This window comes from Rattus norvegicus, chromosome 15 (genome assembly GCF_021556685.1).
Source record: "Rattus norvegicus strain SHRSP/BbbUtx chromosome 15, alternate assembly SHRSP_T2T, whole genome shotgun sequence".
Taxonomy (NCBI): Eukaryota; Metazoa; Chordata; class Mammalia; order Rodentia; family Muridae; genus Rattus; species Rattus norvegicus.
This window is the reverse complement of record NC_141548.1, coordinates 29,206,284-29,232,155: the sequence shown is the minus strand read 5'-3', so window position 1 is coordinate 29,232,155 and position 25,872 is coordinate 29,206,284.

Genomic DNA, 25,872 nt, shown 5'->3' with positions numbered 1-25,872 from the left:
CCAGCAGAATGAATGGAAATATGCAACCTCAGGGAGTGGGAGATGGACCCTCTAGAATGTACTAGAAACCTGGGGAAAATTTCCTGAACAAAACTCCAATAGCTTATGTTCTAAAATCAAGAATCAACAAATGGGACCTCATAAAACTGCAAAGCTTCTATAAGGCAAAGAACACTGTCATTAGGGATAAAATGGCCACCAACAGATTGGGAAAAGATCTTTACCAATCCTACATCCAACAGAGGGGTAATGTCCAATATATACAAAGAACTCAAGAAATTAGACTCCAGAGAATCACATAACCCTTTTAAAAATGGGGTACAGACCTAAACAAGAATTTTTAGCTGAGGAATATCAGATGTCTGAGAAGTACCTAAAGAAATGTTCAACGTCCTTAGTCATCAGGGAAATACAAATCAAAAACAATTCTTAGATTCCACCTCACACCATTCAGAATGACTAAGATAAAAAATTTAGGTGACAGTACATGCTGGAGAGGATGTGGAGAAAGAGGAGCACTCCTCCATTGTTGGTGGGATTACATGCTGGTACAACCACTCTGGGAATTGATCTGGAGGTTCCTTAGAAAATTGGACATAGTACTACCTGAGGACCCAGCTATACCACTCCTCAGCATATATTCAAATGATGCTCCGGCATATAATAAGGACACATGCTCCACTATGTTCATAGCAGTCTTATTTATAATACTGCTAGGGAAAACCCAGATGTCCTCCAACAGAGGAATGGATACAGTATATGTGGTAAATCTACATAATGGAGTACTACTCAGCTATCAAAAACAATGACTTCACAACATTCATAGGCAAATGGATGCAACTAGAGAATATCATCCTGAGTGAGGTAATCCAATCACAGAAAACACACATGGTATACACTCACTGATAAGTGGTTATTAGCCCCAAAACTTTGATTACCCAAGTCCTCATGAAGCTCAAGAAAAATGATGACCAAAGTGCAGATGATTCGGTCTTTCTTAGAAAGTGGAACAAAAATATCCATAGCAGGAGATATGGAGACAAAGTTTTCAGCAGAGACTGAAGGAGTGACCATTCAGAGCCTGCCCCACCTGGGGATCTAGTCCATATTCATACAGCCACCAAACCTAGACAATATTGCATGCTGACAGGAGCCTGATACAGCTGTTTTCTGAGAGGCTCTGCCAGAACATGACAAATCCAGAGGCAAATGTTAGCAGACAACCATTGAACTGAGACTGGTGTCCCCTTTGGAGGAGTTAGAGAAAGAATTGAAGAAGCTGAAGTGTTTGCAACCTCATAAGAACAACAATACCAACCAATGGGAGCTCCCAGGGACTAAACTACCATCCAAAGAGTACACAGGGACAGACCCATCCTCCAGCTGCATATGTAGCAGAGGATGACCTTGTTGGGCACCAATTGGAGGAGAAGCTCTTGGTTCTGCCAAAGCTGGACCCCCTCACCTCCTTGTAGGATAATGTTACAGCTGGGAGGCAAGAAGGGGTGGGTGGTTGGGGAGGGGGAATATCCTCATAGAAGAAGGGGGAGTGGTTATGGGGTAGGGCGTTTATGTATGGGAAACTAGAAAAGGGGATAACATTTGAAATGTAAATTTAAAAATCTCTAATAAAAAAGAAATTTATAAAACAATAATCACAATAACAACAAAAAGACCAATATAATGTACATTACACCCTCCAGTAAATATTCTTTTACTAGATGTTTTTCTCTCTTATTCCTTTCTCTCTCACTCTCTTAACACACAGACACACATACCCCATAGTAAAGCTCCCTTTTCTTCTTTCCACTTTTGGTTGGTTCTTTGAGTTGTCTTATATTAAAGACTTTCTTTGGGTACAGGTTGTGTCTCTCAAGTTTTATTAGAAGGTGGCTTTAGGGACTTTATCCTGTTTCAAATCTCTAAACCTTGACAACATGGTGTGTGTGTGTGCGTGTGTTTACTTAGGTCTCTCCTTAAGTGTGTGTTTTTCTCTCACCACTCTGGCAATGTGATTATCCTTTAGGGCAAAAACTATTTCTAATTTCAAAACAGCAGTTGTACTATTTAAATAGACTTTTATGTTAGATCTGCAGGAACTCTTTCATTTGGTTTTTCTCTCCCATTTGGCCCTGAGGGAAACTTGAGGCAATAGTTGATGGTGGATGTTAAATAAGAGACCCTCTACCTTCCCCTCTATCTCCCAGATCAAGGCCACACTCTCCAGTAGTCTGTTCTCTACAAAGACAACTCTGGCTATGAGCACTCAGGCTGAGGTGATGTGGAGGCAAGCTAGTTCCTCTTTCTTACAATGACAAGATAAATTATGGTCCTATTCAGTGCCCGCCTCTTCCATTTCCCTCATCATGCTGGTTAGTTTCTGCCAAGTAGATCATATAGGATGAAGTTGAGGAAAAGCTTCCAACAGAATTATCTTTAAGCATGTCCTCATGTCATTTTCTTGAGTGATGATTGATGCAGAGGTGCTCTGGGCCGTGCTGTCCTTGGGCAGGTGGTTCTGGGAGGCATAAGAAAGATGGTTGAACAGGATCTTAAAGAAAGCAAGTAAGTTCCTACACTAGTTTCTTTCAATGATTGGCTATGATTGGATGTCTAAGTCATATAAACAAACCATGTTCTCCACAGTTGCTTTAGGTCATGGCATTTATCACAGCAGTAGAAAGCAATCTAAGATTCATGTAGACTGTGTCTGACAAAGCAAATGGAGAGGGAATCCTGAAAATATATACAAGTAAATAAAAACCTTTGGTTTAGAATGTTTTTGAGAGCTACTGAAGGGCTTACCTCTCTCTTGTAGAACACACATAATTCTGTACATGCCAGATATCTCTCCTACTCTCCCACTTCAAGCATCTCTCCTAACGAAGGGAAGGCTGTCTAAATCTTCATGGCCTCAATCATTCTGTCTCTGGTATGAACTTCTTCTAATGCTCTCCCACTTCAAGGCCTGATTATACCCCCTTACAACTATGGTCACAAGAATCTCCCTTCTAATAGGGCAATCTTGTGTCAGCTCCTTTCTAGAATCTGCTGCTCCTACATTCTTAAATGATTCGTAACAGTGAAGGACTTCGAAGAGATCATTTTCCATCCTATGTAGCAGGCTTTGAGGCCATGTGAATTTGCCTCCACTTGGTTCCCTGTGAGGGAGTTTTCTGTGTTCCAGAACAAGACAGAATGGGAGCCCCACTTGGGGAAGCACTGATGGGGTTATTGCCTTGGGGATCCACAGCTGCTTGCACTCACCAACTTTCTTGGTAATGCATGGTTACTCTATTCAGGGAGCTAGACTTGGATAAAGAAATGTATTTAAAATGGAATCCTTATAAAAACAAAAGGTTGAATTTAACAGATGATGGAATGGCATTTGTACTTAATGGATTGATCCTGGTCTTAGTCTACTAACATTTTGATCAACCGAGATCACAAATGCTACCAGTGAGTATGTCCACTCTGAAAATTATAAAATTACACTTGAATGTAATACTCCACATCTACATTTTTGATAACATTGATGAAGGCTTCTCTGTGATAACAATGGTTAGAGAAACACATTAAAATAGGTGTTTAATCCTCTCTTCCTTCTTTCCCTCATCATTTTCCTCTCCAAAGAGAACTTCTCAACTGATTTTGGAAGTAAAATTACTACATTTTTTTGAAATCACTTTTGTTAGTTTCAGGAACTTAAAAAGTAAAACCCAGCCTGCCAAGTACTCTGGGACATACCCAGCTATTTCAAGCTGTGTGCTGTCCCCATAGCTCTATTTTCTGAACACCACTCCACCTATCTTTACCAGGCAGGTTTCACCAGGAACATTCAGGTTAGATCCCTTTCCACCCCAGTCTACTAGCCCTGAGTCCCCTGGTGCACACCCAGCTGTCCTGGTGCACACACAGTTGTCCCAGCAACTGTGGAGAACATGGTTTGTTTATATGACTCAGAGAGGTATACATCTCTCTGAGTATCACTATCCAGCCTAAGGCTGCCCACCTGAGCCCAGATGTACAAAAAAATCTAGGTTAAGCCCACCTTTCTGGAGACTGGCTTTACCAGGGACATACAGGGACAGCCAAATTTCTAAAGACCATTATAAGAACACAATCAACAAGAGCCAGGGCTGTATGGCACCTCCAGAGCACAGCTATCCCACTACTGCAAGCCCTGGATATCCTAACACAACTGAAGCACAAGAAAAATTACTTTAAATCCAATCTTATAAAGATGATAGAGGCCTTAAAAGAAGAGTTGGATAAATCCACTAAAGAAATACAGGAAAATACAATTAAACAGGTGAAGGAATGAATAAGACCTGGAACTATAAATAGAAACAATAAAGAAAATGCAAACTGAGGGAGTCTTGGTGTTGGAAAACCTAGAGAAAAGAACAGGAAGAAACCATGCAAACATCATCAAGAGAATACAAGAGGTGGAAGAGAGAATCCCAAGTGTAGAAGATTTGGTAGAAGAAATTGATACATCAGACAAAGAAAATGTTAAATCTAAAAAATTCCTAACACAAAATATCCAGGCAATCAAGGATATTATGAAAAGACCCAACATAAAAATAATAGGATGGAAGAAGGTGAAGAGTCCCCGCTCCAAGGCCTAGAAAATATTTTCCACGACATGATAGAAGAAAAATTCTCCAACATGAAGGAACATACAAGAAGTTTACAGAACATGAACTAGATTGGACCCAAAAAGAAAAATTTCCCACTACCTAATAATCAAAACATCCATCTATAAAACAGTGAAAGAATATTAAAAGCTGCAAGGGGAAAAAGGCCAAGTAACATACAAAGGCAGACCTATCAGAATTATACTCAACTTCTCAATAGAGACTCCAAAAGCTAGAAGGGCCTAGACAGATATATTGCAGTCTCTAAGAGACCACATATGCCAACCTAGACTACTATACTAAGCGAAACCATCAATTACCACAGATGGAGAAAGCAAGATACTTCAAGACAAAACTAAATTTATACAATATCTATCTACAAATCCAGCTCTACAGAAAATGCTAGAAGGAAAACTCCAACCCAGGAAGCTTAACTACACCCAAAAAAGTATAGGAAATAAAGTAATTCCACACCAACGAAAATAAAAGAGGGAAAATACACACACACACACACACACACACACACCCATACCACAAACATCAAAATCAGAGGAATTAACAGTTATTGGTCATTAACATCTCTCAACATCACATTAACATCTCTCAACATTCCCACAGTTTTTTCCCCAATAAAAAGACAGAGGCTAATAGAATCCATGTGAAAACAGGATCCATCATTCTGCTATATACAATAAATACACCTCCACAACAAAGATACCCATTACCTCAGAGTAAAAAACTTGAAAAAAAATTTCCAAGCAAACAGTCCAAGAAGCAAGTTAGCAAGCTGGATTAACCATTATAATTTCTTATAAAATAGACTTTCAGCCATAATTAATCAAAAAATTAATTTTAATGGGGAAGGAGAATTCATAGTCATCAAAGCAAAAAGTCTACCAAGATGACTGTTCAATTCTGAAATCTTTGCCTCAAGTGCAAGGGCATACTTAATGTTCTTAAAACAAGCATTACTAAAGTTTAAATTGCACACTTCATATTGATAGTGGGAGACTTTAATACTCAACTTTCACCAATAAACCCATCATCAAGACAGAAACTAAACAGAAATAATGAAACTAAGAAAGGTTATGGAGTAAATGGACTTAACAATTATCTACAGAATATTTCACCCAAACACAAAAGAATATACCTTCTTAGCACCTCACAGAACCTTTTCCAAGATTAACCATATAGTCAGTCACAAAGCAAGCCTCAACAGATAAAAGAAAGATGGGAACAACTCCTTGCATCTTATCAGATCATCATGGATTAAAGATGGACTTCAACAACAACAGAAACAACAGAAAGCCTACAAATGCATGGGAATTGAACAATGCTTTACAAATGACCACTGGGTCAGGGAAGAAATAAAGAAATTAAAGACTTTCTAGAATTCGATGAAAATGAAGGTACAACATACCAAAACTTATGGGACACAATGAAAGCAGTGCTAAGAAGAAAGTCCATAGCACTAAACACCTTAATAAAGAAATTAGAGAGATCACATACTAGCAACTTAACAGTTCACCTGTCAACTCTAGAAAAAAAAGAAGCAAATACACCAAAAAGGAGTAGAGGTCAGGAAATAACCAAACTTGGGGCTGAAATCAATAAATTAGAAACAAAGAGAACAATACGAAGAATCAATGAAACCAAGAGCTGGTTCTTTGAGAAAATCAACAAGATAGATAAACTCTTAGCCAAACCAATTAGAAGGCAAAGACAGTATCCAAACTAACAAAATCAGAAATGAAAAGGGACACATAACAACAGACACTGAGGTAATTCAAAGAATCATAAGGACTTATTTCAAAAGCCTTCACTATACAAAATTGGAAAAGTTATATGGAATAGATGATTTTCTAGATAGATACCACTTAATTTAAACCAAAGTTAAATTAGGATCAGATAAAGTATTTTTTAATTACCTTTATTTTTTTCAGTCCAGTCATTAGACCCCTCCCAGTCTGCCCTCTCACAGTTCCTCATCCTATTCCTCTTCCCCCTGTCTCCAAGAGGATTATGCACCCCCACCCTCACCAGGCCTTCCACTCTCTGAGGCCTCAAGTCTCTGGAGGGTTAGACACTTCCTTCATTTAGGCCACACCAGTCAGTCCTCTGCTGTATATGTGTTGGCCTCAGACAAGCTCTTGTATGCTGCTTGGTTGGTGGCTCAGTGTCTGAGAGAGCTCAAGGGTCTGGGTTAGTGTTGGTCTTGCTATGGGGTAAACCTTCTCAGCTTCTTCCAGCCTTTTCCTAATTCAATCACAGGGTCCCCTGACTTTAATCCACTGGTTAGGTGTAAGTATTTGCATCTGTCTCAGTCAGCTGCTTGTTGGGCTTCTCAGAGGACAGCCAGGCTAGTCTCCTGTCTGTAAGTATATCATAGCACTATAGCATCAGTAATAATGTCAGGCCTTGGAGCCTCCCCGTAAGATGAATCCCAAGTTGGGCCTGTCACTGGACCTCCTTTCCCTTAGGCTCTTCTCCATTTTTGTCCCTGCAATTCTTATAGACAGAAACAATTCTGGGTCAGAGTTTTTGACTGTGGGATGGCAAGCTCCCATTGGTTGGTATTGTTGTTCTTATGAGGTTGCAAACACTTCAGCTTCTTCAATTCTTTCTCTAACTCCTCCAAAGGGGACACCAGTCTCAGTTCAATGGTTGTCTGCTAACATTTGCCTCTGGATTTGTCATGTTCTGGCAGAGCCTCTCAGAAAACAGCTGTATCAGGCTCCTGTCAGCATGCAATATTGTCTAGGTTTGGTGGCTGTATGAATATGGACTAGATCCCCAGGTGGGGCAGGCTCTGAATGGTCACTCCTTCAGTCTCTGCTGAAAACTTTGTCTCCATATCTCCTGCTATGGATATTTTTGTTCCACTTTCTAAGAAAGACCGAATCATCTGCACTTTGGTCATCATTTTTCTTGAGCTTCATGAGGACTTGGGTAATCAAAGTTTTGGGGCTAATAACCACTTATCAGTGAGTGTATACCATGTGTGTTTTCTGTGATTGGATTACCTCACTCAGGATGATATTCTCTAGTTGCATCCATTTGCCTATGAATGTTGTGAAGTCATTGTTTTTGATAGCTGAGTAGTACTCCATTATGTAGATTTACCACATATACTGTATCCATTCCTCTGTTGGAGGACATCTGGGTTTTCCCTAGCAGTATTATAAATAAGACTGCTATGAACATAGTGGAGCATGTGTCCTTATTATATGCCGGAGCATCATTTGAATATATGCTGAGGAGTGGTATAGCTGGGTCCTCAGGTAGTACTATGTCCAATTTTCTAAGGAACCTCCAGATCAATTCCCAGAGTGGTTGTACCAGCATGTAATCCCACCAACAATGGAGGAGTGCTCCTCTTTCTCCACATCCTCTCCAGCATGTACTGTCACCTAAATTTTTTATCTTAGTCATTCTGAATGGTGTGAGGTGGAATCTAAGAATTGTTTTTGATTTGTATTTCCCTGATGACTAAGGACGTTGAACATTTCTTTAGGTACTTCTCAGACATCTGATATTCCTCAGCTAAAAATTCTTGTTTAGGTCTGTACCCCATTTTTAAAAGGGTTATGTGATTCTCTGGAGTCTAATTTCTTGAGTTCTTTGTATATATTGGACATTACCCCTCTGTTGGATGTAGGATTGGTAAAGATCTTTTCCCAATCTGTTGGTGGCCATTTTATCCCTAATGACAGTGTTCTTTGCCTTATAGAAGCTTTGCAGTTTTATGAGGTCCCATTTGTTGATTCTTGATTTTAGAACATAAGCTATTGGAGTTTTGTTCAGGAAATTTTCCCCAGTGCCCATGTGATCAAGACTCTTCCTCATTTTTTCTTCTATTAGTTTGAGTGCATCTGGTTTGATGTGAAGGTCCTTGATTCATTTGGAATTAAGCTTTGTACAGGGCGATAAGAATGGGTAGATTTCAGCACACCTAAAAGCTCTAAAACAAAAGGAAGCAAATACACCCGGGAGGAGTAGAAGGCTGGAAATAAAAAAAAACTCAGAGCTGAAATCAACCAAGTAGAAACAAAAAGGACTATACAAAGAATCAACAGAACCAAAAGCTGGTTCTTTGAGAAAACCAACAAGATAGATAAACTCTTAGCCAGACTAACCAGAGGACGCAGAGAGTGTGTCCAAATTAATAAAATCAGAAATGAAAAGGGAGACACAACAACAGAATTAGAGGAAATTCAAAAAATCATCAGGTCATCATGATCATGTGTTTTTTCCTTTGAGTTTGTTTATGTATTGGATTATGTTGGTGATTTCCACATTATATGAACCATTCCTGCATCCCTGGAATGAAGCCTACTTGATCGTGATGGATGAACGTTTTGAAGCATTCTTGGATTCATTTTGCAAGAATTTTATTGAGTATTTTTGCATCAGTATTCATAAGGGAAATTGGTCTGAAGTTCTCTTTCTTTGTTAGGTCTTTGTGTGGTTTAAGTATAAGCATAATTGTGGCTTCATAGATTGGTCAGAAGTTCTCTTTCTTTGTTAGGTCTTTGTGTGAATTGTGGCTTCATAGAAGGAATTTAGTAGTGCTGTGCCTGTTTCTATTTTGTGGAATAGTTTCGATAGTATTTGTATTAGGTCTTCTATGAAGGTCTAATAGATTTCTGCACTAAACCCATCTAGTCCTGGGCTTTCTTTCTTTTTTTTTTTTTTTTTTTTTGGTTGACTTTTAATAACTGCTTCTATTTCTTTAGGAATTATGGGACTGTCTAGATGGTTAATCTGATCCTGATTTAATTTTATACCTGTTATTTGCCTAGAAAATTGTCCATTTCATCCAGATTTTCCAATTTTGTTGAATATAGGCTTTTTGTAGTAGGATCTGATGATTTTTTTTAATTTCCCTAGATTCTGTTGTTAGGTCTCCCTTGATTTTGTTAATTTGGATATTCTCTCTTTTGTGCTTCACTTCTTGAAAATACCTTCCTTGCCATGTTGCTGATGTTCATGCTGATACTCAAATGGCATGGCTTTTCCCCTCCTCTCCTATTCCCCTCCTCTCCTATGTTTTGTCCTCCTGGAACCTTCTGAGATTACAGTTTGCTTGCTCTGGATCTTTTCCTTTTGCACATAAAGTTGTCCTTGTGCTTAATAGAGATGGGGGTAGGATAAGGGGAGAGGAGGGTACTCGAGAGATGACTCTGCAATCAAGAGCACTGACTGTTCTTTCAGAGGACCTGGATTTATTTCCTAGCGTCTATGTAATGGCTAGAGCCAATACCTTATTCAGCCTCTGGGGGCACTGTGTGCAAGTGGTACATAGATATACATTCAGGCAAAGCATCCATATACATAAAATAAAACTAAATAAATTGAGCGAGGGGGAATTAAATGTAGGTAAGTATCTCAAAACTGAAATAATTTTAGGGTTAGGGTTTTAAACTGAGAATTCCAATTAGCTTTGCATCAATCTTTTCTTTGTTTTTAGAATGAGTATATTTGATGAAGATATGTGAGTATTGAGCCAAAAAGAAATGCAGAAGATAAAACATTGTGGAAAGATGGGTGTCAGGATTCATGCTGGAGCTGAGTTTAAATCTTGTACATTGTTAGTCATAGCTTTTTCAATATAATTCCAGAACAGTGGATTCCAAGCTTCAGAATGCATTGGAATCGCTTGGAAGACTTACAGAAACACAAATATTTAGCAAGCCCACTGTTGCAAGGCCACCTAAGACAGGTGACCCCTGAGAGCAAAGCTGGACTGGGTGACAGAATGAGACATTGTGTAAACTAAAATGTAAGAAGGGCTCTGTGGTTGAACATCTGTATAAGGTAGAACATTTATTTTACTATCAGTAGACCTCATTCCTCTCTCCCCTGCAAAACTCTTACAAGGTTCCAACTAATTTGATTTAGGGTAAAACCCAAGAATCAATATTTTAAAATATTTTCTTATCTCATGTTTGTATAGAGGACATACTTTAGAAAGCATTAGTCTACAATGATTTTGCTTGCTCTTGGTCATGTATTACAGACAAAAGAGACTCAATAGGATAAAATTGAAAGATCAAAGAAACCCATATAGCTATCGCAATTGCTTTGCAACAAAAAAGGAAAGACCTGTTAGTAAGAAAAAGAATGATCTCACTGACAATGTAGGAACAACTGAATATATGCAACAAAGAAAGTTGGATCCATACCTCATAAGAGATATAAATTCTATCTCAAAATGTACCAAACATCTAAACTGAAGAGATAAAAGGGAAAACTTTTAGAAGAAAGCATAAGAGTAATTTCCATGACTTTTGATTTAGCAAAAGTTGATTATTAGAAAAGCCATCAAAAGCACAAACAGTAATGGACAAAAAAATACTTTGTCTTTAAAATGAACAATATATAGAAGGATAATATCAAAAAGGCAAAAAGATGGGTTTCTGCCTGTGCCAAGAGCTGAAAGTCAGTCACCAGGACTGCAGCCTCACCTGAGAGCAGAAGTAAGACCAACTCTTCTGCTCCAAGCAACCCACCTGATGGCCTCAGGACACACAAAGGCAGAAGTTGTCTGAGACAGGACACTTCTGGTTTCTGCCAGTGCCCAGAGCTGAACAGCTCCCACAGCTCTCTGCACCCAAATCCTATGTGGGAGAGAGCTGGACCCTCAGAATTTCGGACAATATTGAGAGCTCAGGGGAAACTGCCACTTCTGCTCACATCCTGGCCCAAGAGGAACCTGGCTAATGCCCTCTGAGCCCTAGAGCAGTCAGGGGCAGGACCCATTCACTTTCTGTCTACAACCAGAGTCAAAAGACAGTCACCTGGAGCACTGACACACCTGAGAACAGAGGTAAGACAAACTCTTCTGCTCCAAGCGACTTGCCTAGAGGCAGGACACACAAACCCAGGAGCAGCTCTTTGTTCCCAGATCCAGCTGAAAGAAAAACAGGTCTACAGGAGTGCTCACACACAACCTGATAAACAACTTCACCAAAGTTGCTGGGTATCAAATTAACTCAAACAAATCAGTAGTCTTCCTCTATTCAAAGAATAAACAAACTGAGAAAGAAATTAGGGAAATGACACCCTTCACAATAGTAACAAATAACATAAAATACCTTGGAGCAACTCTAACCAAGAAGTGAAAAATCTGTATGACAAGAACTTCAAGTCTCTGAAGAAAGAAATTGAAGATCTCAGAAGATGGAAAGATCTCCCATGCTCATGTATTGGCATGATTAACATAGTAAAAATGTCTATCTTGCCAAAAGCAATGTACAGATTCAATGCAATCCCCATCAAAATTCCAACTCAATTCTTCATAGAGTTAGAAAGAGCAATTTGCAAATTCATTAAGAATAACAAAAAAAAACAAAAACAAAAACAAAAAACAGGACAGCAGAAACTATCCTCAACAATAAAAGAACTTCTGGGGGAATCACCATCCTTGACCTCAAGCAGTATTACAGAGCAATAGTGATAAAAATTGTATGCTATTGTTACAGAGACAGGCAGGTAGATCAATCAAATAGAATTGAAGACCCGGAAATGAACCCACACACCTATGGTCACTTGATCTTTGACAAAGGAGCTAAAACCATCCAGTAGAAAAAATATAGCGTTTTCAACAAATGGTGTTGGTTTAACTGGAGGTCAGCATGTAGAAGAATGCAAATTGATCCATTCTTATCACCCTGTACAAAAAGTCAAAGTGGAGCAGCTCTCTGGTCCCAGACCCGGTGAGAGAGAGACCCAACCGCCTGGTCAGGTGGGCACTCCTGAAGCTGCAGAGCGGAAGAGACCACCAACTCTGCTCACCCCTGCCCACATCCCTGGCCCAAGAGGAAACTGTATAAGACCTCTGGGCTCCCGTGGGGAAGGGCCCAGGAGCGGCAGGACCCCTGTGCCTGAGACACCGCCGGAATCTGAAAGAAACAGACCGGATAAACAGTTCTCTGCACCCAAATCCCGTGGGAGGGAGAGCTAAACCTTCAGAGAGGCAGACAAGCCTGGGAAACCAGAAGTGACTGCTCCCTGCACACACATCTCGGACGCCAGAGGAAAAAGCCAAAGACCATCTGGAACCCTGGTGCACTGAAGCTCCCGGAAGGGGCGGCACAGGTCTTCCTGGTTGCTGCCGCTGCAGAGAGCCCGTGGGGAGCACCCCACGAGCGAACCTGAGCCTCAGGACCACAGGTAAGACCAAATTTTCTGCTACAAGAAAGCTGCCTGGTGAGCTTGGGACACAGGAAAGCAGAATTTCTCTAGGACCGGGCACGTTCTGTGTTTACCGGAAGTCCCACACCCGCGGATCCTGGCCCGCAGCAGCTCTCTGGTCCCAGACCCGGTGAGAGAGAGACCCAACCGCCTGGTCAGGTGGGCACTCCTGAAGCTGCAGAGCGGAAGAGACCACCAACACTGCTCACCCCTGCCCACATCCCTGGCCCAAGAGGAAACTGTATAAGGCCTCTGGGCTCCCGTGGGGCAGGGCCCAGGAGCGGCAGGACCCCTGTGCCTGAGACACCGCCGGAACCTGAAAGAAACAGACCGGATAAACAGTTCTCTGCACCCAAATCCCGTGGGAGGGAGAGCTAAACCTTCAGAGAGACAGACAAGCCTGGGAAACCAGAAGTGACTGCTCCCTGCACACACATCTCGGACGCCAGAGGAAAAAGCCAAAGACCATCTGGAACCCTGGTGCACTGAAGCTCCCGGAAGGGGCGGCACAGGTATTCCTGGTTGCTGCCGCTGCAGAGAGCCCGTGGGGAGCACCCCACGAGCGAACCTGAGCCTCGGGACCACAGGTAAGACCAAATTTTCTGCTGCAAGAAAGCTGCCTGGTGAACTCAAGACACAGGCCCACAGGAACAGCTGAAGACCTGTAGAGAGGAAAAACTACATGCCAGAAAGCAGAACACTCTGTCCCCATAACTGACTGAAAGAGGAAAACAGGTCTACAGCACTCCTGTCACACAGGCTTATAGGACAGTCTAGCCACTGTCAGAAATAGCAGAACAAAGTAACACTAGAGATAATCTGATGGCGAGAGGCAAGCGCAGGAACCCAAGCAACAGAAACCAAGACTACATGCCATCATCGGAGCCCAATTCTCCCACCAAAACAAACATGGAATATCCAAACACACCAGAAAAGCAAGATCTAGTTACAAAATCATATTTGATCATGATGCTGGAGGACTTCAAGAAAGACATGAACACACTTAGGGAAGCACAGGAAAACATTAATAAACAAGTAAAAGCCTACAGAGAGGAATCGCAAAAATCCCTGAAAGAATTCCAGGAAAACACAATCAAACAGTTGAAGGAATTAAAAATGGAAATAGAAGCAATCAAGAAAGAACACATGGAAACAACTCTGGATATAGAAAACCAAAAGAAGAGACAAGGAGCTGTAGATACAAGCCTCACCAACAGAATCCAAGAGATGGAAGAGAGAATCTCAGGAGCAGAAGATTCCATAGAAATCATTGACTCAACTGTCAAAGATAATGTAAAGCGGAAAAAGCTACTGGTCCAAAACATACAGGAAATCCAGGACTCAATGAGAAGATCAAACCTAAGGATAATAGGTATAGAAGAGAGTGAAGACTCCCAGCTCAAAGGACCAGTAAATATCTTCAACAAAATCATAGAAGAAAACTTCCCTAACCTAAAAAAAGAGATACCCATAGACATACAAGAAGCCTACAGAACTCCAAATAGATTGGACCAGAAAAGAAACACCTCCCGTCACATAATTGTCAAAACACCAAACGCACAAAATAAAGAAAGAATATTAAAAGCAGTAAGAGAAAAAGGTCAAGTAACATATAAAGGGAGACCTATCAGAATCACACCAGACTTCTCGCCAGAAACTATGAAGGCCAGAAGATCCTGGACTGATGTCATACAGACCCTAAGAGAACACAAATGCCAGCCCAGGGTACTGTATCCAGCAAAACTCTCAATTAACATTGATGGAGAAACCAAGATATTCCATGACAAAACCAAATTTACACAATATCTTTCTACAAATCCAGCACTACAAAGGATAATAAATGGTAAAGCCCAACATAAGGAGGCAAGCTATACCCTAGAAGAAGCAAGAAACTAATCGACTTGGCAACAAAACAAAGAGAATGAAAGCACACAAACATAACCTCACATCCAAATATGAATATAAAGGGAAGCAATAATCACTATTCCTTAATATCTCTCAATATCAATGGCCTCAACTCCCCAATAAAAAGACATAGATTAACAAACTGGATACGCAATGAGGACCCTGCATTCTGCTGCCTACAGGAAACACACCTCAGAGACAAAGACAGACACTACCTCAGAGTGAAAGGCTGGAAAACAACTTTCCAAGCAAATGGTCAGAAGAAACAAGCTGGAGTAGCCATTCTAATATCAAATAAAATCAATTTCCAACTAAAAGTCATCAAAAAAGATAAGGAAGGACACTTCATATTCATCAAAGGAAAAATCCACCAAGATGAACTCTCAATCCTAAATATCTATGCCCCAAATACAAGGGCACCTACATACGTAAAAGAAACCTTACTAAAGCTCAAAACACACATTGCACCTCACACAATAATAGTGGGAGACTTCAACACCCCACTCTCATCAATGGACAGATCATGGAAACAGAAATTAAACAGTGATGTCGACAGACTAAGAGAAGTCATGAGCCAAATGGACTTAACGGATATTTATAGAACATTCTATCCTAAAGCAAAAGGATATACCTTCTTCTCAGCTCCTCATGGTACTTTCTCCAAAATTGACCATATAATTGGTCAAAAAACGGGCCTCAACAGGTACAGAAAGATAGAGATAATCCCATGCATGCTATCGGACCACCACGGCCTAAAACTGGTCTTCAATAACAATAAGGGAAGAATGCCCACATATACGTGGAAATTGAACAATGCTCTACTCAATGATAACCTGGTCAAGGAAGAAATAAAGAAAGAAATTAAAAACTTTTTAGAATTTAATGAAAATGAAGATACAACATACCCAAACTTATGGGACACAATGAAAGGTGTGCTAAGAGGAAAACTCATAGCGCTGAGTGCCTGCAGAAAGAAACAGGAAAGAGCATATGTCAGCAGCTTGACAGCACACCTAAAAGCTCTAGAACAAAAAGAAGCAAATACACCCAGGAGGAGTAGAAGGCAGGAAATAATCAAACTCAGAGCTGAAATCAACCAAGTAGAAACAAAAAGGACCATAGAAAGAATCAACAGAACCAAAAGTTGGTTCTTTGAGAAAATCAACAAGATAGATAAACCCTTAGCCAGACTAACGAGAGGACACAGAGAGTGCGTCCAAATTAACAAAATCAGAAATGAAAAGGGAGACATAACTACAGATTCAGAGGAAATTCAAAAAATCATCAGATCTTACTATAAAAACCTATATTCAGCAAAACTTGAAAATCTTCAGAAAATGGACAATTTCCTAGACAGATACCAGGTATCGAAGTTAAATCAGGAACAGATAAACCAGTTAAACAACCCCATAACTCCTAAGGAAATAGAAGCAGTCATTAAAGGTCTTCCAACCAAAAAGAGCCCAGGTCCAGACGGGTTTAGTGCAGAATTCTATCAAACCTTCATAGAAGACCTCATACCAATATTATCCAAACTATTCCACAAAATTGAAACAGATGGAGCACTACCGAATTCCTTCTACGAAGCCACAATTACTCTTATACCTAAACCACACAAAGACACAACAAAGAAAGAGAACTTCAGACCAATTTCCCTTATGAATATCGACGCAAAAATACTCAATAAAATTCTGGCAAACCGAATTCAAGAGCACATCAAAACAATCATCCACCATGATCAAGTAGGCTTCATCCCAGGCATGCAGGGATGGTTTAATATACGGAAAACCATCAACGTGATCCATCATATAAACAAACTGAAAGAACAAAACCACATGATCATTTCATTAGATGCTGAGAAAGCATTTGACAAAATTCAACACCCCTTCATGATAAAAGTCCTGGAAAGAATAGGAATTCAAGGCCCATACCTAAACATAGTAAAAGCCATATACAGCAAACCAGTTGCTAACATTAAACTAAATGGAGAGAAACTCGAAGCAATCCCACTAAAATCAGGGACTAGACAAGGCTGCCCACTCTCTCCCTACTTATTCAATATAGTTCTTGAAGTTCTAGCCAGAGCAATCAGACAACAAAAGGAGATCAAGGGGATACAGATCGGAAAAGAAGAAGTCAAAATATCACTATTTGCAGATGACATGATAGTATATTTAAGTGATCCCAAAAGTTCCACCAGAGAACTACTAAAGCTGATAAACAACTTCAGCAAAGTGGCTGGGTATAAAATTAACTCAAATAAATCAGTTGCCTTCCTCTATACAAAAGAGAAACAAGCCGAGAAAGAAATTAGGGAAACGACACCCTTCATAATAGACCCAAATAATATAAAGTACCTCGGTGTGACTTTAACCAAGCAAGTAAAAGATCTGTACAATAAGAACTTCAAGACACTGAGGAAAGAAATTGAAGAAGACCTCAGAAGATGGAAAGATCTCCCATGCTCATGGATTGGCAGGATTAATATAGTAAAAATGGCCATTTTACCAAAAGCAATCTACAGATTCAATGCAATCCCCATCAAAATACCAATCCAATTCTTCAAAGAGTTAGACAGAACAATTTGCAAATTCATCTGGAATAACAAAAAACCCAGGATAGCTAAAGCTATCCTCAACAATAAAAGGACTTCAGGGGGAATCACTATCCCTGAACTCAAGCAGTATTACAGAGCAATAGTGATAAAAACTGCATGGTATTGGTACAGAGACAGACAGATAGACCAATGGAATAGAATTGAAGACCCAGAAATGAACCCACACACCTATGGTCACTTGATTTTTGACAAAGGAGCCAAAACCATCCAATGGAAAAAAGATAGCATTTTCAGCAAATGGTGCTGGTTCAACTGGAGGGCAACATGTAGAAGAATGCAGATCGATCCATGCTTATCACCCTGTACAAAGCTTAAGTCCAAGTGGATCAAGGACCTCCACATCAAACCAGACACACTCAAACTAATAGAAGAAAAACTAGGGAAGCATCTGGAACACATGGGCACTGGAAAAAATTTCCTGAACAAAACACCAATGGCTTATGCTCTAAGATCAAGAATCGACAAATGGGATCTCATAAAACTGCAAAGCTTCTGTAAGGCAAAGGACACGGTGGTTAGGACAAAACGGCAACCAACAGATTGGGAAAAGATCTTTACCAATCCTACAACAGATAGAGGCCTTATATCCAAAATATACAAAGAACTCAAGAAGTTAGACCGCAGGGAAACAAATAACCCTATTAAAAAATGGGGTTCAGAGCTAAACAAAGAATTCACAGCTGAGGAATGCCGAATGGCTGAGAAACACCTAAAGAAATGTTCAACATCTTTAGTCATAAGGGAAATGCAAATCAAAACAACCCTGAGATTTCACCTCACACCAGTGAGAATGGCTAAGATCAAAAACTCAGGTGACAGCAGATGCTGGCGAGGATGTGGAGAAAGAGGAACACTCCTCCATTGTTGGTGGGATTGCAGACTGGTAAAACCACTCTGGAAATCAGTCTGGAGGTTCCTCAGAAAATTGGACATTGAACTGCCTGAGGATCCAGTTATACCTCTCTTGGGCATATACCCAAAAGATGCCTCAACATATAAAAGAGACACGTGCTCCACTATGTTCATCGCAGCCTTATTTATAATAGCCAGAAAATGGAAAGAACCGAGATGCCCTTCAACAGAGGAATGGATACAGAAAATGTGGTACATCTACACAATGGAATATTACTCAGCTATCAAAAACAACGAGTCTATGAAATTCGTAGGCAAATGGTTGGAACTGGAAAATATCATCCTGAGTGAGCTAACCCAATCACAGAAAGACATACATGGTATGCACTCATTGATAAGTGGCTATTAGCCCAAATGCTTGAATTACCCTAGATCCCTAGAACAAACGAAACTCAAGATGGATGATCAAAATGTGAATGCTTCACTCCTTCTTTAAATGAGGAAAAAGAATACCCTTGGCTGGGAAGGGAGAGGCAAAGATTAAAACAGAGACTGAAGGAACACCCATTCAGAGCCTGCCCCACAGGTGGCCCATACATATACAGCCACCCAATTGGACAAGATGGATGAAGCAAAGAAGTGCAGACCGACAGGAGCCGGATGTAGATCGCTCCTGAGAGACACAGCCAGAATACAGCAAATACAGAGGCGAATGCCAGCAGCAAACCACTGAGCTGAGAATAGGTCCCCCGTTGAAGAAATCAGAGAAAGAACTGGAAGAGCTTGAAGGGGCTCGCGACCCCAAAAGTACAACAATATCAAGCAACCAGAGCTTCCAGGGACTAAGCCACTACCTAAAGACTATATATGGACTGACCCTGGACTCTGACCCCATAGGTAGCAATGAATATCCTAGTAAGAGCACCAGTGGAAGGGGAAGCCCTGGGTCCTGCTAAGACTGAACCCCCAGTGAAGTAGACTATGGGGGGAGGGCGGCAATGGGGGGAGGGTTGGGAGGGGAACACCCATAAGGAAGGGGAGGGGGGAGGGGGATTTTGCCCAGAAACCGGGAAAGGGAATAACACTTGAAATGTATATAAGAAATACTCAAGTTAATAAAAAAAAAAAAAAAAAGTCAAAAAAAAAAAAAAAAGTCAAAGTGGACAAAGGACCTCCACATAAAGCCAGATACACTCAAACTAATGGAAGAAAAAAGGGAAGAGCCTCAAACACATGGACACTGGGGAAAAATCTCCTGAATAGAACACCAATGGCTTATGCTCTATGATCAAGAATTGACAAATGGGAGCTCATAAAACTGCAAAGCTTCTATAAGGCAAAGAGCACTGTCATTAGGACAAAATGGCAACGAACAGATTGGGAAAAGATCTTTACCAATCCTACATCTGACAGAGGGCTAATATCCAAAATATACAAAGAACTCAAGAAGTTGGATTCCAGAGAATTAAATAGCACTATTAAAAATGGGGTAAAAAGCTAAACAATGAATTGTTGGGAAGTACCTAAAGAAACGTTCAGCATCCTTAGTCAACAGGGAAATGCAAATCAAAACAACCCTGAAATTTCCTTTCACACCAGTCAGAATGGCTAAGATCAAAAACTCAGGTGACAACGGATGCTGGTGAGGATATGGAGAAAGAGGAACACTTCTCCATTGTTGGTGGGATTGCAAGCTAGTATGACCATTCTGGAAGTCAATCTGAAGATTCCTCAGAAAACTAGACATTGCATTACCTAAGGACCCAGCTGTACCTCTCCTGGACATATACCCAAAAGATGCCCCAACATACAACAAAGACACATGCTACACTATGTTTATAGCAGTCTTATTTATAATAGCCAGAATGTGGAAACAACCAGATGCCCTTCAACAGAAGAATGGATACAGAAAATATTGTATATCTACACGATGGATTACTACTCAGTTATCAAAAACAATGACTTCATGCAATTCATAGGCAAATAGATGGAACTAGAAAATGTCATCCTAAGAGAAGTGTCCCAATCACAAGAAAACACACATGGTATGCACTCATTGATAAGTGGATATTAGCCCAAAAGTTCAAATTACCCAAGATACAGTCCACAGACCACATGAAGCTCATGAAGAAGGATGACTAAAGTGGGGATACTTCAGTCCTTCTTAAAAGGGGGAACAAAAATATTCATAGGAGGGGATATGGAGACAAAGTTTGGAGTAGAGACTGAAGGAATGGCCATTCAGAGCCTCCCCCACCTGAGGATCCAACCTATATACATACATCCCCCAATCTCAGACAATATTGATGAAGCCAAGAAGTGCATGCTGATAGGATCATGATATAGCTGTCTCCTGAGAGGCTCAGCCAGAGCATGACAAATACAGAGGTGAATGCTAGCAGCAAACCATTGAACTGAGAATGGGGTCCTCATTGGAGGAATTAGAGAAAGGATTGAAGGATCTGAAGGGACTTGCAACCCCATAAGAACAATAATGCCAATCAACCAGAGCCTCCAGGGACTAAACCACTCCCAAAAGACTACACATGGACAGACCCATGGCTCCAGCTGCATATGTTACAGAGGATGGCCTTGTTGGGCACCAGTAGGAGGAGAAATCCTTGGTCCTGCCAAAGCTGGATGCACATCCCCCTCCCCTGCCAGTGTAGGGGAATGTCAGGGCTGGTTGGGGAGGGGGAACTCCTTTATAGAAGAAGTGGAGGATGATAGGATAAGGATCTTATGGACAGGAAACTTGTAAAGGGGATATTTGAAATGTACATAAAAAGTATCCAATAAAAAAAGCAAAAAGACAATCTGAAGAACAGAAGAAAATACTAAAAAACATCATATTTCTGATAAAGGTCTAGCTTCTAGAATATATTTTGAAAGTTTTCATATGGCTATTGCTAATATGAGTTCAAAAAATCACTGAAGGAAGACCTCAGCCTCAGATAGTATGGAAGACAAAGAGCCTTTATTCTGGAGAAACAATCAACATATAGGGGCTAAACATTCTTCAAAATGCCGACCCTAGACAAAGGCACACAGACCTTCTTAAAAGGAATTAGGGGTATTTTCTAAAAGGATTAGGTAATCTAAAATTTCACTGGTGGATGCTAGAGGTCACAGGTGATCAGTGGTCTACATTCCTATGTCATGAGCATTCAGTCATGTCACAAGGGTTGGCCTCTGGTTGGTTTGTGTCAGCTGGCCACTGGTCTATCCTCCTATGCCATTAATGTTTAACCACAGAATGTGATAGGGCTGTCCAGTACAGATGGCCGATCCTGAGACAAGGTATTTTTCCATTCTTGTGGTTACCCTAGTCTGCTCTTTGGGAGGGGATTTTTGACTTTCTTCCTGGGTTTTATGGTCTGTTCCTGAAGCTGGTGACTTATGGTCTAGTTTCTGGGACTTATGGTCTACTCCCGAAGTCGGTGCCTTATGGTCTTCTTTTTGAAATCAGGTCTGGTTCTTAAATGGAGACAAGTGGGGTTTATGTTGTCCTTTCACTAAGGCTACTAGCTACTCTCCACAACCTAACACCATTTCTTATGTCATCAAATTTAGATAAATTGATCTGGTACCCAACTGGAAGTTTCATTCCTACCTACTGACTAGCATTCATGGTGACAGAAAAGTGATTGTCAGTATCACTCAGCTACAAACCCTGTAACCCACAACAGCAACCTGCCCACTGGATATACTGATATAGTAGTGGCACAGGTAGCAGTACAAGAGCAGTGATTTCTGATTGGATTTAAGGCACAGCCCTCGAATAGGAATATATACCCCACACTCTTAAAATGACCAAGAACTTGAGACTTGATTGGTAAGGACCACTCAGGAAAAATGTACTACTATTATTATCCTAAAGGAACATAACCATAAGACTTCTGATAACATATTGCTATACCCATAGATCTCTCAACCTTCATCAGAGAAGCTTCTTTTGGTAGTAGGCAATAGTTAATAGAGAGACTCACAACTGGATGACATACAGAGAGCCTGAGACTTTGGATCACTCAGTCCTAAATTTGATGTCTTTATCAACCCTCCCCCTGTCAAGGCTCAGGGCTCTATGTGGAATGAAGACCTAAAGACTGTAAGAGCCAGTCATGGTGGATGATTCCAGGGAAATAGAGTCATTTAGAGACAATAGGATGGATAAACTTAAGAACTTACAGAGACTGTGATAGCACTCGTATTATCTCCACAGGTTCAAACCAGACCCTCCTCAAAAAAAAAAAAATTCTAACATAGAGAGGAAGTGGACACAAAATCCTACCATTTGCCAAGAATCTTTTTGTAATTGACACCTATTGGAAAGAGAAAATAAATTTTCTTGGATAGTTTTATGTCGACTTGAAAGGTAGAGTTATCTGAAAGGAGGAAATCTCAAGAGAATGCCTCTATAACATCTGGCTGTAGGTCATTCTCTCGATTGGGAATTGGTAGTGGAGGGCCCAATCCATTGTAGGTGGTGCCATCCCTAGAATGGTGGTCCTAAGTTCTATAAGAAAGCAGGCTGAGCAAGCCATGGGGAGCAAGCCAGGGAGCAGCACCCCTTCATTGCCTCTGCATCAGCTCTTGACTGCGGTTCCTAATGGGTTTGAGTTCCTGTCCTAGCTCCATTCAGTGATGTGTCATAATGTAGAAGTGTAAGCCAAACAAACCTTTTCCTTATCAACCTGCTTTTTTGTCATGGGTTTTCACTGCAGCAATAAAAATCCTTACTGAAACATCACTTTTCTCCAGTAGGGTATATATCAATGACTCCAGGGGCCATTCCCAAGAGTAGACAACACAAAATGGACTCCATTTATTTTTGTGTGTGTGCTTTTTGTTTTGTTTTAGACTTCATTAGCTTATTAGTTTTTTGCCTGCTTGTTTTGCTCTTTGTCTTTGGGAGGAGTTGAGAGGGGGGAAAGAATATGATTTAAGAAAACACATAGTCTATAAAAAAGAATCACATTAAAGAAAAGAAATACTAGTGTCTGCTTCCCTCAAAAAAGGTTCCTGTATACAATATTCTAGAGGAACTAGATGGTTTCTGGGAGAGAGAGAGAGAGAGAGAGAGAGAGAGAGAGAGAGAGAGAGAGAGAGAGAGAGAGAGAATAGAAATGGGAGAGAAAGAATTCTCTTTTAGTGTATTATTCCTGGTAGGTCACCCATGCTCCACTAGATGACCCCACAGCAAGAACTATACAGCACAAATTGGAGTTGATGGGTTAGTAAACTAAAAAAAAAAAGAAAAGAAAAGAAAAGAAAAGAAAAAGACATGGGAAGAAGGATATGGGAGTGGATGTGGGTGTGTCTTGGTGTTTTACTGCTGTGAGAAGACACCATGACTGAGACAAGTCTTACAAGAACAACACTTGATTGGGGCTGGCTTACAGGTTCAGAGATTTAGTCCATTATCCTCAAGGTGGGAACATAGCAGGCATGGTGCAGGAGGAGCTGAGAGTTCTACATCTTCATCTGAAGGCTGCTAGAAGGCTGACTTCCAGACAGCTAGGACAATGGTCTTAAAGCCCATGCCTTTTTGGCACACCTACTCCAAGGCCACAACTACTCCAACAAGGCTACACCCCCAAATAGTGCCACTCCCTGGGTCTATCATATTCAAACCATCACAGGGTATAATTAGGGGGTGGAGTGGTGGGTGAATATGATCAAAATATATTGTGTAAAATTCTCAAACAATTAGAAAGCCTTTAAAAAGCCATAGTACAACTTAACAATAAAATAACAAACAATATATTGTTAAAATGAGCAAAAGAACTTGTTTGCTGGTGCACGCAAGTAATCTTATTTACTTGAGAAGTGAGACAGGTGAATTAACTGGGCTACATGGTAAGTTTAAGACCAGGCAGGGCAACTTAGTGGGATAGTCTCAAAATAAGAGGAAAACGTAGAAAAGACTGGAGATCTACTTTTGTGTTAGTGCTTGCTTAGGATCTACAAGACCTAGGATTAATCATCCAGTGCCACCTCCTTGACAGTCACGCTAACAGAAGACTGAAGTATTTCTATGAAGATGTGCATCCCTGGGTCTGGGACTCATGCAGGCATTTTTCACTATCCTTCCTGTCTGCCATTATATCTTCAGACTTGCAGGAGTCCTTCCTCTTACCCTACTTCCTGGGGACTATTGCTTGGAGTAGAACCTTTCCTGCTGTCCCTCTCAGCCTTCCTTGCTACCCTATTTTCATTCCTTTGCATGGATCATCCATTTCCACAAATACTTTCTACCAGGGACTCCAATGGCCATACTAGGCTGGAACTCAGGTAGGCAGTTGTAACTGTTCTTCCTGTCTGTCCAGTCTTTATTCCTAGTGCTGTAGCAGCCTTTTTACAGAAGCCCCTCCTCTCAACCAAACTCCATTCACTAGTGACTCCACATTTTGGTGCAGAATCAGGGATACTCTTGCCATTTCACCCATCTCCAGACTTTTCTCTTTTTTTTTTTTTTTGGATATTTTCTTTACTTACATTTCAAATGTTATCCTGTGTACCGGCTAGTTTTGTGTGTCAAGTTGACACAAGCTGGAGTTATCACAGAAAAAGGAGCCTCGGTTGTGGAAATGCCTTCATGAGATCCAGCTGTAAGGCATTTTCTCAATTAGTGATCAAGGTGGGAGGACCCAGCCCATTGTGGGTGGGGCAGTCCCTGGGCTGATGGTCTTGGGTTCTATAAGAGAGCAAGCTGAGCAAGCCAGGGGAAGCAAGCCAGTAAGTAACATCCCTCCATGACCTCTGCAACAGCTCCTGCCTCCTGACCTGTTTGAGCTCCAGTCCTGACTTCCTTTTGTGATGAACAGCAACATATAAGTAAGCTGAATAAACCCTTTCCTCCCCAACTTGCTTCTTGGTCATGATGTTTGTGCAGGAATAGAAACTGTGACTAAGACATCCCATTTCCCGATTTCCCCTCTGGAGTCCTCCTATCCTTTCTTCCCTCCCCCTGACTCTATGAGATTGTTCCCCCACCCACCCACTCACTCACTCCCATCTCCCTGCCTTGGCTTTGAGCCTACACAAGAGCATTGTGCCTTCACAGGGCCAAGGGCTTCTCCTCTCATTGATGCCCTAAAAGGCCATCCTCTGCTACATATGTGACTGGAGCCATGGGTCCCTCCATGTGTACTCTTTGGTTGGTGGTTTACACTCTGGGAGCTCTGGGGGATCTGATTGCTTGATATTCCTATGGGGTTGAGAACCCCTTCAGCTCCTTCAGTCCTTTCTCTAACTCCTCCATTAGGGACCCCATTCTCAGTTCAATTTATGACTTCATGAAATTCTTAACCAAATGGATGAAACTAGAAAATATCATCCTGGGTGAGGTAACCCAATCACAAAAGAATGCACATGGTGTGCACTCACTGATAAGTGGATATTAGCCCAAAAGCTCAGAATGCCCAAGATACAATCCACAGACCACATGAAGCTCAAGAAGTTGGAAAACCAAAGAGTGGATGCTTCAGTCCTTCTTAGAAGGGAGAACAAAATATTCACTGGAGGAAATACAAAGTGTGGAGCAAAGACTGAGAGAAAGGTCATCCAGAAATGGCGCCACCTAGGGATCCACCCCATATACTGTCACCAAACCCAGACAATATTGTGGATGCCAAGAAGTGCATGCTGACAGGAGCCTGA